Source organism: Haemorhous mexicanus, chromosome 32 (assembly GCF_027477595.1).
Source record: "Haemorhous mexicanus isolate bHaeMex1 chromosome 32, bHaeMex1.pri, whole genome shotgun sequence".
Classification (NCBI taxonomy): domain Eukaryota; kingdom Metazoa; phylum Chordata; class Aves; order Passeriformes; family Fringillidae; genus Haemorhous; species Haemorhous mexicanus.
In genome coordinates, this window is record NC_082372.1 from 1,637,862 (window position 1) to 1,657,296 (window position 19,435).

Here is a 19,435-nt window from a genome sequence, read left to right on the forward strand (position 1 = left end):
TTTAGCTCGCAGGCAGTTGCAGGCAGGCACTCGGAATAGACCCATACGAAGTACAAACTCGGTTTACCTCTAGTGAAAGAAGTTCAGGCGATGGTGAAGAGAAAAAGAGCGGGTTCTGCCGGAGAGTTAAATCCAGAGTTTATTCCACGGTGACACAGATCTGAATCTCAGTACGACAGACCTCGACCGCATGGTTCCAGCACCTTTTAAACTCACAGGGAGGTGGGAGGGAGAGGATAGGTAAAGCCACCAACCAGGTGGGAGGGGGAGGGTCTCAGGGGACAATGACACTTGGACAGGCCAATGACTCCAAGTCTGAAAAGCATCTTTTGAACTTCTGCCAATCCCACAATGCTCTAGCTGGAATGTGGAACTGGACAGACAGCCATTAGGAAGAGGGCAGGGGGGAAACAAGGAGGAAGCAGAGCTTCACACCACAACAGGGGTTCTCTCCCAAATTTGCCCTGAACCAGGACAAATACATCTATTGGCACGCAAGGCGTGGCTCAAGAAAGTGGAAAAAAGTGTTATTGATTGCATGCTGGTTGTGCTTTCTCTGCAGTGAGTTAAAGCACTCAGTAGCCATGTTGCTTGATTTCATAATGTCTCTTGGGGTGGAGGCCTTCATGTGGTTCTGGTCTATAAGCCTTTTTGAAGTTTCAATACCTTTCTGGTCACTAGGATTATTGTCCCTAAGACGTAATTTTCACAGTACAGGGGCACGGATTGGAATAGCTATTTTGCTGGCCTTGGTGATAATGATTTATAGGGCATTTACAAGGTTGCTGGAGTCTGCTTACAATATGTATGGTTTATAGTTTCTTCGTCCTACCCCACGTCCTAGTTCCGGCAGTATGTTTTGGGAATTTATTAGTAATTGCACCCAGTTTGTTAGAGGAGGAGCAGGAAATGAGACTTTCCAGCCTTTCCTTTCCTTCTTCTCCTCTGAATCTGTTATGTCACTTTTTGAGAATGTTCAGTTTCCCCTGAATGGTAAGGAGACCATGTTTCTGGCATTTAATGTGGTAAGCTTCCTCTATATGGTCTTCAGCTTCTCTAGAATGAGGGCTGAGATGTCCAGAGGAGCTGACAAGACCCCTGACCCAGAAGTAGAGGCAGGCATGAAAAATGATGAGTGGTGTGGAGAATGGGAAAATATGGGCCAAACCCTGAAGGAATTTTCTGATCCTGTAGTCTGGGATTTTCCATGTGAACAAATTCAGAACCCAGCTGAGGTGGGAAAATACCTGAAAGAGAAGTGCCATGGTGACTCTAAGGAAAAAAGTCTCATTGCGATAAGCTGGGTCCTGGCCTACACTTATCGCACCCTGCTAGATACTGTAGGGCAGCAGACAGAGGCAGGCAGGCAGGGAGATAAAGCAGCAGCTGCCCCAGTCACTCAGGCTGCAGCCAACACTCCAGCTGCTCAGGCTGGAGCTGAACCAGACAGTAAGCCTAAGCCACTGGCAGCTGCTGCAGGAAAGAAGTACATGAGCAAGACCAATCAGCCAGTGACTGATGATGATGATCCAGGGGAAGGACCCTCAACACCAACTACTGATAAAAAGCCCAAAGTTAATGCAACTGACACAGCATCAGGAGCCACTATTGAGTCCTATTTCCTGAAGGACCTTTGTGGCCTAAGGAAGGATTATACCCGGTGACCTGATGAATCCATAATTAGTTGGTTAGTCCGTCTCTGGGATGCTGCAGGTGAAGCTACAGTTTTAGATGGTAGTGAAGCCAGGCATTTGGGATCCCTGTCCCATGATCCTGTCATCAACCAAGGAATGATGAGGGGGGCTAACCCTCACAGCCTCTGGGCACGGGTCCTGGGAAGTGTTGCACAAAGATACGTGTGTGCAGATGATCTCTATATGCAGCAAACACAGTGGAAGACCATAGAGCAAGGGATCCAACGCTTGAGGGAAATGGCAGTGGCAGAGATTGTCTTCTCAGATGATGTAAACACTTTAAATCCAGACTTGGTACCACGCACATCTGTGATATGGAGAAAACTTGTACGACTCGAGCCACATGAATATGCTTCTGCTCTAGCCATAATGAAGCGGGATGACGGTGAGGAGACCGTGCTGGATATGGCAAAGAAACTCCGAGCGTATGCAGACGCTGTGCATGGCCCAACACATGCCAGAATCGCAGCAGTGGAAACACGTCTGCAGAAGTTAGAGGATAAGATAGAGGAGAATCACAAGAAGCTCAGAGAGGAGATTAAGGAAGACCTTCTTCAAATCTCAGCCGTACAGATCAGAGGTTCTGGTGCCCAGCGCAGGCATTCCCCAGATGGAGAGAGAAGGTACACCCCACAAACTGAGCTGTGGTTCTTCCTGCGTGATAGTGGAGAGAACATGAGGAGATGGGATGGGAAATCTACTGCTGCTCTGGCACAACGGATGCATGAACTAAAGACTCAGAGAGGAAGTTCCAAAAGGGAAGCAGCTCCAGTAGCCAGTAACCGAACTGTCATATATGATGATAATATTTTTGATGCCCTTGAAGGAACCTCCAAGACATATGTCCAGGGAAAGAATGATAACCAGGCTTAGAGGGGCCCTGCCTCTGGCCAGGTAGAGGCTAGGGAAAACCGTGTTTTTTGGACTGTGTGGATTCGTTGGCCTGGCACATCTGAACCACAAGAATACGAAGCTTTGGTCGACACTGGTGCGCAGTGCACATTAATCCCATCGAGACATGTGGGGACAGAGTCTGTTTCTATTGCTGGTGTGACAGGGGGATCCCAGGATTTCACTTTGGTGGAAGGTGAGGTGAGCCTGACTGGAAATGAGTAGAAGAAATACCCTATTGTGACTGGCCCAGAGGCCCCATGCATTTTAGGCACAGACTTCCTCCAAAGTTGGTATTTCAAAGACCCAAAGGGATTCAGATGGGCATTTGGAATAGCTGCTGTAGAGACAGAGGGCGACAAGCAATTGAACACCTTCCCTGGACTGTCAGAAAACCCATCTGCAGTAGGACTTCTGAAGGTGGAAGAGCAACGAGTGCCAATTGCCACCTCGATGGTGCACCACCGGCAGTATCGGATGAATCGAGATGCCGTGATCCCCATCCACAAAATGATCCGTGAGCTGGAGAGCCAAGGGGTGGTCAGCAAGACCCACTCACCCTTCAACAGCCCCATCTGGCCTGTGCGTAAATCTGAAGGAGAATGGAGATTGACTGTGGACTACCGTGCATTGAATGAAGTGACTCCACCACTGAGCGCTGCCGTGCCAGATATGCTGGAACTCCAATACGAGCTGGAGTCCAAGGCAGCAAAGTGGTACGCCACTATTGACATTGCCAATGCATTTTTCTCCATTCCTCTGGCAGCAGAATGCAGGCCTCAGTTTGCTTTCACATGGAGAGGTGTGCAGTACACTTGGAACCGACTGCCCTAGGGGTGGAAGCACAGCCCCACTATCTGCCATGGACTGATCCAGAGTGTACTAGAAAAGGGTGAGGCTCCAGAACATCTGCAATATATTGATGACATCATTGTATGGGGGAAGACAGCAGCAGAAGTGTTTGAGAAAGGAAAGGAAATTATCCAGATTCTCCTGAAAGCCGGCTTCGCCATCAAAAAGAGCAAAGTCAAGGGACCTGCTCAAGAGATCCAGTTTCTGGGAGTGAAGTGGCAAGATGGACGGCGTCAGATTCACACTGATGTCATCAACAAGATCACAGCAATGTCTCCACTATCCAGCAAGAAGGAAACACAAGCGTTCCTAGGTGCCATAGGCTTTTGGAGAATGCACATTCCTGAGTACAGTCAGATTGTGAGCCCTCTCTACCTGGTCACCCGTAAGAAAAACCAGTTCCACTGGGGCCCTGAGCAGCAACAAGCCTTCACCCAGATCAAGCAGGAGATCGCTCATGCAGTTGCCCTTGGCCCAGTGAGGAACAGGACCAGAGGTGAGGAATGTGCTCTACTCTGCAGCACATTCCATGGAAATGGAATTCCATGGGAACCATGGCTTGTCCTGGAGCCTTTGGCAGAAGGTGCCTGGGGAGACTCGAGGCCGACCTCTTGGATTTTGGAGTCGAAGCTACAGAGGGTCTGAAGCCAGCTATACCCCAACAGAGAAGGAAATTTTAGCAGCCTATGAAGGAGTCCAAGCTGCCTCAGAGGTAATAGGCACTGAAGCACAACTCCTCCTGGCACCCCGACTACCAGTACTGGGGTGGATGTTCAAAGCAAGGGTTCCCTCTATGCACCATGCCACCAGTGCCACATGGAGCAAGTGGATTGCTCTGATCACACAGCGCGTCCGTATTGGAAAACTGAATCGCCCTGGGATTCTGGAAATAATTACAAACTGGCCAGAAGGTGAAAACTTTGGTCTTGCTGATGAAGAGGAACAAGGAGTGACATGTGCTGAAGAAGCTCCACCATACAATGGACTGCCAGCAGAAGAAACACGCTATGCTCTTTTCACTGATGGTTCTTGTCGCATTGCGGGAATGAAATGAAAGTGGAAAGCAGCCGTATGGAGCCCCACACAAGACAGGTCGTTCAAGCTACCGAAGGAGAAGGTGGATAAAGCCAACTTGCAGAGCTCAAGGCCGTTCAACTGGCCCTGGACATTGCTGAGAGAGAGAAGTGGCCAAGACTCTACCTTTACACTGATTCATGGATGGTAGCCAATGCTCTGTGGAGATGGCTGGAGAGGTGGAAAGAAGCTAACTGGCAACGTAGAGGAAAACCAGTTTGGGCTGCTGATGAGTGGAAAGACATCGCTACCAGGGTAGGGAAGCTACCTGTGAAGGTCCGCCATGTAGATGCCCAAGTCCCCAAGAGCAGAGCTAATGAGGAGAACCAAAACAATGAGCAGGTAGACCAGGCTGCAAAGATAGAGGTGTCCAAGATAGAGCTAGATTGGGAACACAAGGGAGAGTTATTCCCAGCTCAGTGGGCCCATGATGCCTCAGGCCATCAGGGCAGGGATGCCACCTATAAGTGGGCACGAGACCGAGGGGTGGATCTAACCATGGACAGCATTTCTCAGGTTATCCATGACTGTGAGATGTGTGCTGCCATCAAGCAAGCCAAGTGAGTGAAGTGGTATGGTGGGCGGTGGTCCAAGTACAAGTATGGGGAGGCCTGGCAGATTGACTACATCACACTGCCCCAGACACACCAAGGCAAGTTCTACTTGCTCACAATGGTAGAAGCCATCACTGGGTGGTTGGAAACCTACCCTGTGTCTCATGCTATGACCCGTAACAGCATCCTGGGCCTTGAAAAGCAAGTCCTTTGGAGGCATGGAACCCCTGAGAGGATTGAGTCAAACAATCGGACTCATTTCAAGAACAGCCTTATCAACACCTGGGCCAGGGAACATGGCATTGAGTGGGTGTACCATATCCCCTACCATGCACCAGCTGCAGGCAAAGTGGAAAGGTATAATGGACTGTTGAAAACCACTTTGAAAGCATTAGGTTGGAGATCTTTTAAAAACTGGGAGCAGCATCTGGCAAAAGCCACCTGGTTAGTGTACACCCGAGGCTCTACTAACTGAGTGGGCCCTGCCCAATCTGAGCCTTTACATAGAGTAGATGGAGATAAAGTCCCAGTGGTACATGTCAGAGGTTTGATAGAAAAGACAGTTTGGATCAATTCTGGCCTTGAGTACAGACAAACCCATTCGTGGGGTTGTCTTTGCTCAGGGACCAGGTTCCACATGGTGGATAATGCAAAGAGATGGAAGAACACGATGTGTACCTCAGGGAGATCTGATTGTTGGGTGAGACCTATGTGTAAATATCTCTAAACATCACTGTTTGCTAAATGTTACTACCATTGTCTGTGTATAGCTGTATATTAAATGTATGATGTATGTATTTATAGAGTTAGAATATATATTAGTTTTAGTGATAAGCTGACGATATGGGGATAAGGGGTGGAATGTCCTGGGTTGACTATATGATGCTTTTATCCCCAATCGTCTCGTTCTGTTTATGCTGAATAAGAAGTTTTGCACATTTAAGACTTGTTCCAAAGATTGAAGGGAGGAGAGAAGGAGAGAAGAAGCGCGCAGTTTGTTTTCAGACACTGAACTCACTCCTACACATCCCTGCTCCTGGACTGTGTTGTCTGCGGACAAACAGACAGCAGAACAGAACTCTCTTTTTTTTTTTTTTTTTTTTTTTTTTTTTACTTTTAGTTAGTTTAGCTAGCTGAGGCAAAGAAGTTCCATGAACTGTGGTTTTTTTCTTTTTTTTCCCCTTTTTTTGGACTTGTTCACACCCACCTTGGACTGAACACCCAGCAGAGCACAGGCAGCTCTCATCAGTGGCCAGCGGGCCGGGCCTGGGCTGCGGCATTTCCAGCGCCGGAGGGACTGATAAGGGACTGAGTGAGCTGAACTGGAACCTGGAGAGGGGACTCTCTGGGTTTGTCATCTCCTTTGGAGCAGCAAGGGGTTTGATTGTTTAATATTGTTTAGGTTTTATTGTTTAATAAACAGTTTTTTTCCACTTTTCTCCAAGGAGGTATTTTTCTCCTGGACCGGTTGGGGGGAAGGGCGATTGAATCTGATTTCCTAGAGGAGCCCTTTGGGGGTTCTCTCCCAAATTTGCCCTGAACCAGGACAACCAGGAACGCCTGAGGCTTTTCTGGCTCAGAGGCAAGGGCAGCACAAGCTTGTCCTCTCTGCCTTTAAGGCCTGTAAAACGTCCATGATGGTTTTCCACAACGTAGCATACGTGGATGCCTCTTTTGCCTCATTTTCCCCGGATGCAGTGCAGTCCCACAACCTTCGCTCCACAGCTTCCCATGTCGAAATCTCAAAGGCATCCTGTGCTCCTGCTATGAGATTATGTTCCCATGCCCAGTGTAATCGTCCCTTCAAATTGGAAGCATCATACTTTTGTTCTCTCTTAGAGAGGATATGTTGGAGGAGTTTCTGAACACCTTCCCTTTCATGTTCAGACCCCATCTCCTCCCCAGCCGCTCACCTTGATCAGGGCGAGATTCAGGACATCTACAATTGGAGCTCCAGTAACCTTTTCCTCTCACCGGGGCAGTGAGGATGCTTTCGACCGGCTTCTCCTCTCCTCGAGGGCTGGCTCTGATCCTCTGCACAGCAGCCAAATTGCTGTCCTTGAGTCCCTCTCAGGGCTGCCCGTGATCTCCACCAGAAATGTGGGGGGAACGGTGCGGGATGCGGAGGTTCAGGGACATCACACCACAACCAATATGATCCAGTGAAGCCAAATTTATTATCCTTAAAAAGACTGTATTTATAATAATTCTCTACTGTCCACGCGTCTCTAGCTAATACATGATTGGCTAAGCTTAGCTGTTCACATGTCTGAGATAGGATGCTGATTGGATCATCTAACTTTTCACGCGTCTGGCTGTGGTTTTCTGTCCCACCCCTGAACTGTCTTTTTCCTTACTTTCCCAAGCTCACTGGCAAACTTCCTGAGTCCATTTGACTCTTCTTCTTGTATCTTTTCCAAGAATATACCGACCCCATTTTCTGAATATGTCCATTATTGTTTGTGAACGTGTCCATTGTCCATTATCCCAAGCAGGCTGGATTGTGCATCAGATGAATATGGCCATTGTCCTGCAAAAACTCCTCTGCAAAAACTCCTCAACAGTAGGCCTCAACCATCTGGTCGATTGTAGGTTCTGGGTTGAAGGGGAGAGCTCTTAGTACTGTTTTGCACTCATTGTTCGCCTTTGCCAAGGCCATCTTATTTAGAACTCCCTTCCTGGCCTCTGGGCTTTCTGTTTGTCCCTCAAGTGCAACTTTAGGTCTGTCTACAAATTTTATTAAAGTTTCACTTGCTCCTTGTTTGATGTTAGTGAAACTCTGTGTCGGTAGGGTGTCATCGAGAGCGAGGAGCAGGGATGTCTTTGCAGCTGTGGCGATGTCATTGAGTGCAGCTTCTTGTAAATCCTTTGCTTGGTCTTGTGGCTTCTGGAAGTCACCTTCTCCCGCCATTTCTTCAAGGGTTAAATTTGGTTTGTTGGCATCTTTTGAATATGTGTCACTAGTGATTTGAGATGCCTTTTCCACTGCCTCTCCCACAGCATGTACTCAGCCGGGGAGAGGAGGCAGTTCATGATATTTTTATTTTCATGTGGACCAAGACATGGTCAGAGAAGGTGACTTCCAATGAGTTTTTACAGAAGTGCAACCCATGCCCATGCTCCTTAGCCACTTTGCAGAGCTCCTTCACTTCCCCATAAGAGATGGGCTCCCAGGAATTGATTGCAGTCATCCTTCTGCTGCATTTACCTGTAACTGGGAAGGCCAAGATCTTTTAGGCGAGCTCTGAGCCCTCCCAGGTAGTTTCCCTCTGCAGCTTGGCCCAGCAATCCTCAGACTTGGGACTGGAATCTGAGTGTGAGGAATCCTCACTCTCATCCTCTGAGGATGAGGATGGAGGGCGCTTGATGACTGCAGGGGGCCTCTTGGGGCAGCCAGAATCTGCCTGTGTGTGGGAGGCAGTGGAAGCCAATATGGCCTCCTTCTGGTCACTGTCATCACCACTTCTGTTCCCAGTGTTGTGGGAATGGGAAGGGGAGGGACCATCAGGAGAGGAGCCAAGAGTGGAGGAGGTAGAGATGGGGTGTGCACAACAGGGAGGGCGTTCCCAATAGAGAGGGGAAGTCCCAACAGGGACACACTTCCTGACACAGAAGGGGAGGGGCAGGGCTCGATTACAGGAATAAAGAAAGTGGGAGGAGGGTCAGAGAGGTCATTTTTGGCAGGACAGGGAGGTCACAAAATGGCCATCGCCTTTGTGGAGTCAGCACCATTTTGTGGGAAAAGGGCAGGAAAACTTGGAGAGGGAGAAGACAAGATGGCGGGGCTGGCCACATTGCCAGCACCATCTTGGAGAACGACTGGGGGTGGTAGAACTGGGTACGTGGGCATTGGTAAGAGGGTTAGGGGAGAGCCCAAGGCAGCATGGCCAGTGCTGCCCTGGAGAGGGGACAGAGGACACTGAGAGATGTCAGGGAGACGGGAGCAACCCTGCTCCTGCTGGCAGGATCCATCTCCCAATCCACCCTGAGGCTAGGAAGAGGGTTTAGGGACGCGAGGGAAGGAACGTGAAGAATGGGTTTTAAACTGGGGTGCTGAATGTTTCCCAACATTTTCTACAGACTAAACAATAATATCAAACAAAGGATAAAATTTCCCACTGAAAGATCCCCTTTATCATGAAGAACGTAGAACCTTTTCCCCACATGGTCCCAGAACTAATTAGTTACAATGGATTCCCTCATAACATCAGGAAAATACTTCAACAACCAACAAAAAAACCATTTTAAGTCTGCCTTTGAGAAATGAAAATTTTCCCCACAAGGATTCCTTTAACTTGGGTATAAACTTCCCTCTGAGGGTGGGTCACTTTGGCTCCCATCCCCACACTTCCTCCCAACATCCAAGAGGAAAAGAAAGCAAAGGAAAGATGAAAAGGCTGACCCCCAAATATATTACTCACAAGACAGTGGGTCAACAAAAGCTTTTGGGGTGGTCCATCAGCTTTGTCTGATTTTCTCCCCTCGGGAAGGCTGCTGGTTGCCTATGGGATTCCCCCAATAAAAGTTAGGAGTCTCCTCTAGGAACTGGCTGCTCCAAACACAACTTAATTCCAGTAGCAAAAAAGCCACTGGAGACACTTCCAGGAATGCTCTGAAGAGGTCCCTGTTCAGGGTGCCAGCTGTCACAAGCCGCTCGCCCGTTGGAGGTGGAGTGAGAGGCAGCGGAGCCGTGACCTTCCAGAAGTGTCTCCAGTAATGAAGGCGCCCGGGGGCACAGGCACACACACACAGAGTCACTGCAGCACACACTTCTCTTGTGGAATCACCAAGGACAAAGAAGTGGGACGGGGCTTTGTATGGAGGTCAGAGGAGGAGGTTTATTGCAGCCATGCACAAAGGGGTTCAGGGACAGAGACAAAAGAACAGTGGAGGGTCCAGGTTTAAATACAGGGGACAAAGGGGGTGGAGCAGAGCATCAGGGCCAATGGGCTGAGGGCTCAGGGCAGTACAGAGGGGAGACAAGGGGTGGCAGCCAATAGGGTAAAGGGGCGGGACACTGTGGCAATATGGGGCCAATGGGTAAGCAGGGAAGGGAGAACATTCTAGGGCATACACAATAAGGAAAAAGGGGCAGAGAGGCCAACAGGCCAACCAGGGAGGTAGAACTGGGGTACATTTGCATATACAACAAAGCATCCTGGGAGAGGCTCTGCTCAGTCACCCTGAACAGGGGAGATTTCTCCAACTTAGGGTCTGTCTGTCCAAATGACTATAATGGACTTTGTTCTGTAGGCCCACCGGCCTCCACAGATGCTCAGTGGAAAAAGGAGTTAGAAGCTTTGCTTGTGAAATTTGTGGGGCATGCAAACCAGAATATCACAGCCCTCACAACTGACCACCTGGCTGGAGAAGGAGCCCACTCAGACCCTGTTGGGCAAGCCCACATTCCTAGAGAGGCCCTGGAGGGTAGTACTGAAGTTGTGCATACCACATTTTTAAAGGTCCCTGAAGCTGTGACCACCCAGAAAGTATTTACTAATGTAAAGCAAGGACTGGCTGAGCCTTATATGCAATTCATTGGCTGCTTGAAACAAACTCAGAAGACAAATTGAGAATGACATTGCCAGAGAGGTATTGGTTTTAAAATTAGCTGTTGAAAATGCTAATGAGAATTGTAAAAAACTTCTGAAGTCCTTGCCTAAGGAGGAACCCACCCTGCTGGAAATGATAGAGGCATGGAACCACCTGTGTACCTTCAGCAGAGGGCAGCAGTTACTCATGAAGCTGTGGGGGCTGGTATAGCAAATGCCTTTGCAGCTTTGGAGACTATGCCAGGGGACCCTGAACATGCTTCAGGGTCAGGAAATCTGGGCATTTGAAAAAGGAGTGTTTTGGAAAAGGGGAGGCCAGACCCAAAGCTCCCAGTATTTGCCCTCAGTGCCGTAATGGAAGGCATTATGCTGATCAACAATGTTCCAAGTGGTGGATTTTGAAGAGCATTTGATATCAGGAACCAGGAGCTGAGGCGCGGGGTGGCACCGCACACAGACACAAATGGCCCAGCCGATGCCTCAGAGCAGACCACAGCAAGGCCCAGCCCAGCTGCCACGAGCAGCCTTCGCCTGACCATCGCCAATTTACAACCATCCACAGCAGGGAGCGCCGGGCTGGACCTGGCAGCCTCCATCACAGTAACGTTCCTTGAGTCATCTGTTCAGTTGCTTCCCACAGGAGCTTTTGGACCACCCGGGCAGTGTATGCGTGCATTGTTTTTAGGTCGGTCATCCACCTCTTCAATGGGACTTATTGTTCTCCCTGGGGTTACAGACTCTGACCCTGATAATGAGATTATGATCATGGCATGAACACCCCGACTGCCTTTCACTCTTCCCCAAGGAACTTGAATAGCTCAATTGAGTTTATTTCCTCAAACCATGAGCATTCCTTTCACAGACGTAATGCGAAAAGGGGGATTTGGGTCTACTGGAACACCCCAAGTATGCTGGGTAAAACCTATATTAGAACAACGCCCCACATGCTGGTGTACCCTGACATGAAAAGGGCAAAAGATAACACTTGACAGCCTCATAGACACAGGGGCTGAAGTTACAGTTGTCTCTCAAGCCAAATGGCCCTCACAGTGGTCCCTTGCTGAAGTGCTCCAGGCACTTTCAGGCATTGGAGGAAGCAGCCACAGCTGTCAAAGCCCCCACCTGGTACAGATCAAAGGCCCCGAGGGACACTGTGCCTCAGTCATACTGTTTGTGTTACCAGTGCCAATGGTACTGTGGTGGGGGATGTTCTCTCCCAATGGGGCTTTGGAATTCAATCAGATTTTTAATGGGGGCCATTGGAGCGTGGCCCTTTAAAACTAACCTGGAAAACAGAGAAACTGGTCTGGGTGGATCAATGGCCTCTACCATTGCAAAAACTTTGTGCATTAACAGAGTTGGTCCAACAACAACTCCAGAAAGGGCATACTGTCCCTTCTACCTGTCCTTGGAATTCTCCCATGTTTGTTATCAAAAAACAAACTGGCAAATGGCGTTTACTCCATGATCTTTGAAAAATTAATGCAGCTATGGAGGACACAGGAGCCTTACAGCCTGGTCTCCCATCTCCTACTATGATTCCCCAAAACTGGCACTTTGTTATTGATTAAAAAGGTTGCCTTTTGATATTCCTTTACATCCTGATGATGCTCCTAAATTTTCCTTTTCAGTTCCAAGCACAAACATGCAGGCGCCCTTACAGCAATATCACTGGATGGTTTTACCTCAGGGCATGAAAAACAGCTGTACTATTTGCCAGTGGTATATTGCTAGGTCCTCAATTCTGTTCATCAACAAATGCCCAATGTTCTTTTGTACCATTCTATGGATGACATTCCTGTAGCAGCTGAACAACAGGAAGTCATGGAGAAAGCCTTAGTTAGCCCCTCTCACCTGTAAAACCTGTAAATCAGGCACAGCTCCCGAAAGGGTACAAAAACATCCTCTGTGTAGGTATTTGGGGTAGCACATTGGAGTCTATTCAATTTCTCCCCAAACTCTGCAAATTCAGACAAATATTTGCACCTTACATGATGCACAAAAGCTTTTGTGAACAATCAGCTGGGTGTGTTCATTGTTAGGGATTTCAGATGCAAAGGTTAGTCCTTTAGTTTGAATGGTTAAAAGCAGACTCAGACCGTTTATCACCTAGACAACTTACATTTCAAATTCAGCAGGTGCTGCAATGCCCAAGTGATGCCACAGTAAACCAACAAGCTGCACGCTGGGCACCTGAGCTGCCTTTGTTTTTAATCATCTTGTGTCCAGCAAGACAGCCCCAGGCCTTGATGTTTCAGTGGGACTCCAAGGCACCAGACTCTTTGTTTATCACTGAATGGATTTATTTACCACACCAAATGACCAAAACCATCAGAACCCAACATGAAATGATGGCCCACTTGGTTTTTAAGGCCCAACAGAGACTCATTTCTCTTGCAGGAGTGGAATTTTCCACTATTTTCCTACCTTTTACCACCTTGTATTTGAATTGAGTATTTTAGGAATCTGAGGCTGTTCAGATGGCCTTTGCTGAACTCAGTGGACAAATCTCAATACATCCTCCAAAACATAAGCTTTTAATACCTTTATTTCAATCAATAGAAAAATCAGAGGACTGAGGTTCCACTTCAAGGCTTAACAGTATTCACAGATGGTTCTGGTCACTCTCAGAAATCAGTGGTACTATGGAGAGACCTCTCTTCTAGTGCCTGGAGAGAAGATTTTTCCACACCTGAGGGGTTCCCCAAATTGTTGAATTTGCTGCTGTTGTCAGAGCTTTTCAAAAATTTCCTGTTCCTTTTAATCTGCTTACAGATTCAGCTTATGTTGCAGGAATAGTGATGAGAGCCAAAGCATCAGTTTTGAAAGAGGTTGAAAATTCAAAACTTTTTTATTGGTTGCACCTCCTCATTTTTTCCATAGAAAATAGAACGTTTCCTTACTTTGTTATGCAGATTTGATCACATACAGACATTCCCAGATTTTTAACTGAAGGAAACAGGCAAGCTGACCTTTTAACAATGCCTGTACAACAATCTGCTCTGCCTAATAAGATAGAACAGGCTAAATTGAGCCATTCGTTTTTTCACCAAAATGCTGAAACTTGGATTTGTCCCTTTGACATTACTAAAGCCCAAGCTTCAAGAATTATTGCTGTTTGTCCTGATTGCCAAAGGTGCTCTTTTCTCTCTATTGCAGGAAGTGTTAACTCCAGAGTGCTTCAGAGCCTTCAGGTCTGGCATCAGACATTACCTATTTTTCTGAATTTGGTCATTTAAAATACATTCATTCCTCTATTGATACCTTTTCTGGTGCTCTTTTTGCATCAGCCCATCCAGGGGAAACAGATAAAGATGTCTCTAGACACTTTGCTGCTTTTGCCACTCTTGGTATACCATCTGAAGTGAAGACAGACAATGGCCCAGCTCATACTTCCTGTCGAGTTGCTGCCTCTTTCGCCTTATGGGGAATTCTTGCATTTGTGGGGCTCCCAGATGAAGGAAGGAATGATGAATCTGACTCCGTGTTCTTAGAAGGCTAATTTATTATTTTATGATACTATGTTATATTAAAGAATGATATACTAAAACTTATTAAACTATCCTAAAGAATACAGAAAGGAGACATCCAGAAGGCTAAAAGATACTAATGAAAAACTCATGACTCCTTCCAGAGTCCTGACACTGCTTGACTGGGATTGGTCATTAAGTCAAAACAATTCACATGCAACCAATGAAACAATCACCTGTGGGTAAACAATCTCCACACACATTCCAAAGCAGCAAAAAACAGGAGAAGCAATGAGATAATATTGTTTTCCTTTTTCTCTGAGGTTTCTCAGCTTCCCAGGAAAAGAATACTGGGCAAAGGGATTTTTCCAGAAAATATGACTGCCAGAGGGAATTAGGCACAAAACAGGTATTGCTCATTCCCCAACAGGCCAATCTGCCACTGAACGGGCTCATGGCTCCCTCGAGCATCTCCTGGTACAACAGAAAGGGGAGGTGGAGATGGCACCCCTGCCGAGAGACTGCAGAAAGCCCTTTATGTTTTAAAATTTTTGAATAGTTCTTTGATGGACCCAACCCATCGATTATTTGACATTTTAACTCTAATTCACAACTGCAACAAAAGGAAAACCCCTGCCTTAGTGAAGGATCCAGAATCTGGTAAGATCTTTGGGCCTTATCCTTAAATCACCTGGGGTAGAGGTTTTGCTTGTGTCTCCACAGAGAATGGTCCCAAGTGGATTCCAGCAAGAATGTGAAGCCGTTTTGAGAATCTTTGAGTGCATCCCCTGAAGATTCACCTTGAACACCAACATTGGAGGAGAACCCTTGTGAACAGGACCTCACCACCACACCAGCACCTCTTTAACCTCTAACAGACTTATGCCCTTGGGAAAATGGTTAAGATTACCCAGTGGTATCAGGGTTCACAGGGCTAGGAAAACTTCTGGGGTATTGGAGACTTGGTGGATGGATAAGAAATTTAGTTAAAATAGGCTTCTATGTATTAGGCATTGTATTATGTATTGCTATGGTTATTCCTTGTATTTACACTGTGTGAAAAAATTAATAGGCAACTCACTTAAGAGAGTATTTTTTCTTGAACACATAGAGGGATGTATGGGGAATAAAACAGAGAATACAGTGGAACCGATAAAGGGGCCTGATATTTTAGGCCTGATCGAGCAGAAACTGTGGGAGGGACAGACACAGATTAAGGCTTCACTGGGCAAGAAGTGACCAAGAAACATGTTGTGAGACTTTGTGATGTTACCAGGTGATGTGATGTCATGAAGAATGTGTAACCAATGGGAAATTGTTACCAAAAATAGAGCCCTATATAAGTACCATACAAGTCAAACCCTATATAAACCCCTGGTATATTCAATAAAATTGGCTCCTGATCTAAACTTGGATGTTCCCATCTCTCAATCATCATTAACCCCCCTGGGTGAGGGGAAGGTGTTGGAGATTCCTTTCCCTTCTCCTTGTACTGTTGTGATTTGGTTGGTAATAAATTCTCTCCCTGTGCCCAGGCTCAGTCTATTTTGCCAATGCTGGTGCTCCAGGCAGGATCTCTCCCGTTCCTTCTCTCAACTCCCAGGCCTCTCCACAGCCAATCAGAGAATGCAATGAACAAGAGCCAGCCAATCAGAGAGAGCAGGTCTGATGACTCACCAGTTGCCGGGCAGACCCACAGCACCCAGTGTTCCCCACCTGGCCCCACCCTCCCTGCCCAAACACGGGAGGTCCCGGCCCGGTGCAAGGCCACGGGCAGGGGCTGCGGCCGCCACCGGCTCAGGAGCTCTGTGGGCAGAGAAAAGGGAGTGAAACCGGGGCTGGGGGGCACTCGCAGGGCTCCCCTTAATGGTGCCTCCATTTGTGTTGGCTCAAGTGAGAGCTTCTGGAGAATCTCTTCCCACACACAGGACACTCACTGGGCCTCTCCCCAGTGTGGATGTGCCTGTGGGTGACGAGGGTGGAGTTGTGCTTGAAGCCCTTCCCACAGTCCAGGCAGTGGAAGGGCCTCTCCTCTGTGTGAATCCGCTGATGTACTGAAGCACAGACAGACAACTCTGCAACTAATTAAAGTTCAAAAGAAGGTTGTTTTATTTCAGCACTGTACACATGAGGAATCATTTCCAAATGCATGTGCAAGGAGTGGCAGACTCCTGCTCTCTGTTTATACAGAAAAGGTTTTACATATCCAGGCAGTTTCTAAGGAGGCAGAATACAGAATCATTACCTGCCCACTTTGTATTATAATCAGCTGAATACCTAATATGGCTGTGCAATTGCCCTCCCTTAATTGGGTCAGTGGGATTTTGAAATAAGGGAGTGGGCATATGGGAGGAAGAAAGCTGTCTTCCTCATGGTAAACTCCTCACCCATGGCCAGTTTGCAGGACTTTGTGATCTGCTGGTCACAGTCCAAGCCTCTCTGTTTGGACTGTGATTATTCTTCTTTGGACTGTGATTATAAAACTGTTTGATTATTCTTAAGGCAAGGTATTTCTATGGTCTCTGCTCCTTCACAATTGCTACATCTATCTCTGTCACTCCTGGCTTTACTTTCTAATATATTTGTTACTCTTTCACTAAGGTATGTGATTTTTGCTAGCTAACTTAGCTTCTTAACTAATTTTAAATCTTAACTAAAATATGTAATCTTCTACTATCTCAATTATATTCCCAGCTAGCCCCTCAACTCATCCACAGTTTTCAAGTATTGTAAATACATTTCCAGCTGACCCCTTGACTCTTTATGATGAGATCGGAGCTGCTCAGAAACCACCTCCTACACTCGGGACACTCATAGGGCCTCTCCTGGTGTGGATCTTGCGGTGACTGATGAGGTTGGAGCTCCACCCAAAGCCCTTCCCACACTCCCCACACTTGTAGGGCCAGTTCCCTGTGGGGATCACCTGGATCAGGTATGAGCTCCAGAGCTCTGGCTGAAGCCCTTCCCACATCCCAAGCACTTGTGGGGCTTCTGCCTGCCATGAGTCCTCTCCACCACCTCTGAGTTCCAAATGGATCTCCAGCTGCCTTCCTGGCACAGGGGGCATCTTTCCTATTTACATCTCCAGGGGATCTGCAGCCCCTCCTTGTGTGGGATCTCCAGGGCTTTTCCTCCCCACTGGATTCCTGTGCCATGGAGCTGCTCTAAACAGCCTCTTCCATGAGGTTCTGCAGCAGGGATTTGCTCTCCCTGGTCTCCGTCTGCAGCTCAGTGCCTGGGGTAAGGAAAGAAAAGGAGAGAAGGAGTGAGGAAGGAAGAAGGACAGAATGAGAAGAGGAAGGAGGGTGGACAAGGACAGGATGGGACTTACCATTGTGCCACAGGGAAGGGGAAGGAGATCCCACCAATTCATCCCTGGCAGGATGGCCTTGGCCTGCAGGCACAGGAAATGCTGGGCTGATAGGTGGAGCAGAGGAGAGGGGGAAAGGGGCAGTGACTTCCTCCTCACCTGCCTCAGTGTCCCACACCATTCTTCCTTTTCCTTGCAGCCTCCTCCAGCTCCATCCAGACAAAGTTTGGGATTGACAAATCCTGGCTTGGGGGAAAAACAACAGCTGAGACCCTTGGTCCCGCTGCCCAAGTCCAGCTCCAGAAGTAACTGCCCTGTCCACCGTTGGGCAGGCCCAGACCCTGCTCATCTCCAGCCTCCCCCACTCCTCCAGGCTGCTGGGATCCCCCAGCTCCGGGATTGGCCCTTGCTGCTCTCCCCACTCCAATGCCAATGTCCACCCCCAACTGGTACCACCTCCCCAGCCAGTACAGAGATTGCCACAGGAACCCTCCATAATTCTCCAAAGGGGCATCTGTTCTCACCCCTGGGGCCCTGCAAGATCCAAACATCCCCTCTCCTGCAAACAAACCCTCCCAGAGATTCCCCGATGGATTTGGGGCAAGCTCCCCCTCCCCACTCACCTGTGAGATCTGGGGGGGGTCAAGGCTGCCAGGGCCAGGAGAGCTGCAGACTCAGCGGGTGGGCGCTGAGAACCCTGTGGTTCTGCTGCAGCTCTTCCTCTTCCTCCTCCTGTTCCTCCTTTTCCAAATCCTCCTCTCTCCCTCCTCCTGCTCCTCCTCCTCCTGCTCCTCCTCCCTGCCTACCCCAGACCCCCTTTTCCCACCCACCTCTCCCCCACAGTCACAGCACGATCAACTTCTGGGTGGAGGGAACCCCCCATGAGCCCCCCAGGGATGGGCAGGGGGCTTGAGGACCCACCCAGTGCAGATCCATTCCCCCCCAGAGCCCCAGGGAATCACTCCAGGGATCAAGTGATGGGGACACAAAAGGATCCCCATGGAACCACCTTTTTTCTGTTCCATCCCTACCCTTCCCTCCCCTCACTTATCATTCCTCCAACCCAAAGACCCCTCCCAACTCAATTTGGGGATCCCATCCCCTTCTCCCGCTCTGAGTCCTCTTTTCCTCTGCTCTTCCACCCCTTCCACATTGTCCCTCCAGCCCCACCCCACACCCCTGTGCTCGGTTTTGGAGGATCCAGGCCCCTCCTGCTCCGCCTGGGGGTCACATCCCCCCTTTCCCTCAATTCTGGCAGTTCCTGGCAGCTTTTTCCTGGGAGGAATCCCCGAGTTTAGGGACTTTTGGGGTGTAGCTTAGGAGTGTGACAGCTCTCTCTGGCTTTCCCCTCCCTGTTGTGGCCCCTCAGCTGCCCCTGACACCCTGGGGGTGCTGGGATTTCCCTCCTGGGGACAAGGATGTTCATCCCCTTCCAGGAGCCCAATGCCTGGCTGGGGCTCCAGGTCAGGGGGTCCTTGAGCAGCTGCCCCAGAACCTCCCCCAGGGTCTCCCAGCGCAGCCGGAGCCGCTCGGCCTGGGATCCCCAAAGGCCTCAGCAAGCCCCAAGTGCCTCCCAGGAACCCTCAACTCCCTCAAACCCAGCATCCCCCACATCCCCTGAAAGTTCCCCCCATGGCACCGGCCATGGCCATGTCCCCACGTGTCACTGCCCGTGTCCCACCATGTCCTCACCCACGGCTGTCTCCCCACCATGTTTCCATCCCTGTCATTGTCCCCCACATCTCCATCCATGCCCGTGTCCACCCATGTCCCCACAAATGGCCCCATCCCCGTTTATGTCCATGTGTCCCCATTTCACTCTCCATGTCTGTGTCCTACTATGACCACACCTATGTCTTAGTTCAGTGTCTATTTTTACCTCAATATTGAATAGTTTAAAGCAATAAAGAGAAAATGAAAACAAAATCAAGGCCAAAGAAAAGGATTTCTGTGTCCGTGCTGGCTGAGGATCCATGTGCTTGGGTAGAAGGCAAGAACGTTTTTTGGTGGAGTTTCTATCCCACTGTCTCCAAAATCT